The sequence below is a fragment of the Corvus brachyrhynchos genome, unplaced genomic scaffold, assembly GCF_000691975.1.
Source record: "Corvus brachyrhynchos isolate BGI_N302 unplaced genomic scaffold, ASM69197v1 scaffold42, whole genome shotgun sequence".
Taxonomy (NCBI): Eukaryota; Metazoa; Chordata; class Aves; order Passeriformes; family Corvidae; genus Corvus; species Corvus brachyrhynchos.
This window is the reverse complement of record NW_008237242.1, coordinates 2,548,938-2,551,672: the sequence shown is the minus strand read 5'-3', so window position 1 is coordinate 2,551,672 and position 2,735 is coordinate 2,548,938.

Here is a 2,735-nt window from a genome sequence, read left to right as displayed (position 1 = left end):
AGCAGACATTTGGGAGCCTGATTTAAAACAGCCAAGTCCTCTGACAATACATCCTACACCCTAAACTGTTCAATAAGGCTAACTTAACACGGATCAGAGATTCAAACTAATCCACAGATCTTCACAGAAACCACTGTCTGGTGTAGATACTGGTTCTCATCCTGCCTGTGGTGGGTGGATCCTCCAAGCCCTGCCACAGGACAGGGGCTTGAATTGAGTTAGGGCTGGGGCTTGGGGTGTGGTTGTGGGGTTGGAGGACTGGCAGTGTCTCTGGGTGGAAAGGTGATCTGCCGTGTGTGGGCAGGACAGACTGCTGGAAGTGAGGGTGGGGAACTGCCAGTCACAGAACTGGCAGGGGGGGGTGGAGTTTGAGAGATAGATGCAAGTTTGGTATGAGAAATTTTTGAATCAGTAAATTTCTGTGAACACAGAGAACTAGGGAAGGTGGATGCAGATGTGAAAGGCCATTCTGAGGGAATATGGATCTCTGGGGGTTGGGAATATAGGGGAGATATTAATGTGCGAGAAAGGAAGCCCTTTTGTATATATGGAAACGACTCATAATACCTAGCAAGAAAATAACCTTTTAACCTCCATGTGGCAAATTAGACTCTTCAAACTTGTAGCCTTATTTTAGGAGACTTGTTATGCTCAGGGAGGCCAAGGAATGTAGTTCAGTAATGTGTTTGTGGTCAGCATTGGAGGAAGGTGCTAAACCTGAGCAGGACCGTGGGGCAGGTGAGGGAGATGTGATATTACTGTCATGCTAAAAAAAGGCACACTTGCCCAGTCCTTCAGCCCAACTGCTCCTGAACACTTGTGTGTTTGCAAATAGACAGCAGAAGCACTCTTATTTTGCCTTCGTGCACTGCCATGGAGCTGTGGCAGGCAATTCCAGTATTGCTCAGAAGACTTTGTGGGCTGTTTGGGAATTGTGAGTTCATTAGTGAGGGAGTTCATGTTGATGATATGGTCTGTGAGTCCACTACTGACACGTTGTGAATGCTGGAGGCAGGAAGAACACCTCTGGCTTATCATATGTGTTTGCTAAGGGAAGCTACTTAAGATGGTCTATTCTTGCTTAAAGCTCTTTCAGACCACATGTATTTCTCATCAGTAATGATGGTAAAGAGTAATAAAAGCATATTAATGAAATAATTTTAAAAATAGTAAGCAATTATTTAAATACACACTGTATATAATTAATTCTGTAATTGCATACAGTACCAGTAATATTGGTGTGCTGCTCTGGGCCAGCTGCAGAGGTTTGGTCCCATATTGGTACATGTGGTGTTACCTGCTGGTGGCAGTCCTACCTTCCTGCTCTGCCAGGTGCTATTTCCTGTTTTGGGAAGTATGGTGAGTCTGTTCTACTTGTTGGTCACTGGTAAGCAACAGGCCATAGTTAGGTGGTTTAATTGCAAGGAATTCAGGCAGATCTTTATCTGTAGCTGCAGTGGGAGCTTGAGTAATACTGTTCTCCAGCTTAACTGGTGAAAAGTGGCTGCTGCTGCAAATATTTGTGTAGAGATTTAACTTCACTTTCTGTATGTATCAAGGCAAATAAGCTCTACTGCTCCCCTGTTAAAGGAATATATAAAGAATTTTTGTGGCTCTGTGTCAGTGCTCTTGGGGACAGTTTTGAAGACAGCTGCTTCTTGCTGATGGTGATCATGCTGTGGTGTTTCAGAAACTTACAGGACAAAGTATGTTTTGGCAGTAGCTGAGTGCAAAGCATTCCAAGATGGGAGGCTTGTTAAGGCGAGGAGTTGGCACTGAATGGCAGACTCATGTAGACATCTGAGATCAAGCAGAATATTTCCATTTAATTGTGATCCCCAAAATTACTTTGGTCGGTACAACTGCTTAAACATATCAACATAAGGCTCAAGATTTTCATTACAATGTAGCATTCATATGAAAACACTTCAAGCAGCATAACATGCTTAATATTTGACAAAACATCCCCCAAATATCTCTACAGAATTATTTTGATACACAGTATTTCTGGAACAAGATCTAACCCTTACAACACAAAACACAAAAACTCCTTTTTGTCAGTGGTTAACAGCTGGTTTTGGTGATGTGTTTGTCATTAGAACTCTAGCAACAAATGCTTTCCAAGGTGTTCAAGACTGAGATATAGTTCTATATAATCTATACTTTAAATGAAGATTCTGCTTCCATGGTTTCATACATTTATTTGATGGAGTATCAGATTACACAGTCATAAAATTCTATTTACTATTTAAAGTAAAATGATAAATGTTATGAAAAAATAACTTTATTACATTGGTGATGCTTTAACTAAAGTGAATATTAAGACTATTAACCAGGAGTTGAAAGTATTAGGCCCTGATATTGAAAGCACTTCTATATGTCCTTAACTTTACATGTAAGGAGTCTCCCTGGCAGCAGAGGGACCACTCTGATGGGCAATGTTAAGTGTGTGCCTATGGTGTGCGGGCTGTGGGCCAAAGTACTCGGAGAGGCGCGCATGTGTTACACAGAAAAACATTCTCAGAACATAAATAAAATCTGATTTTTTAGTATATACATATACTGAAAACTAATATTCTTAACTGAAAGGATGTGTTTTCTTTTTCTCTCTTAAAAAGGCATATATTCCCATTTCACTCAGAAAGTGCTTACGTATTCTCAGCTCAAGAATTACCTCATCAGCTGTGAATCTAGCATGGACAACAAATCTAAGCCAAGAATGCCTTATCAGCAGG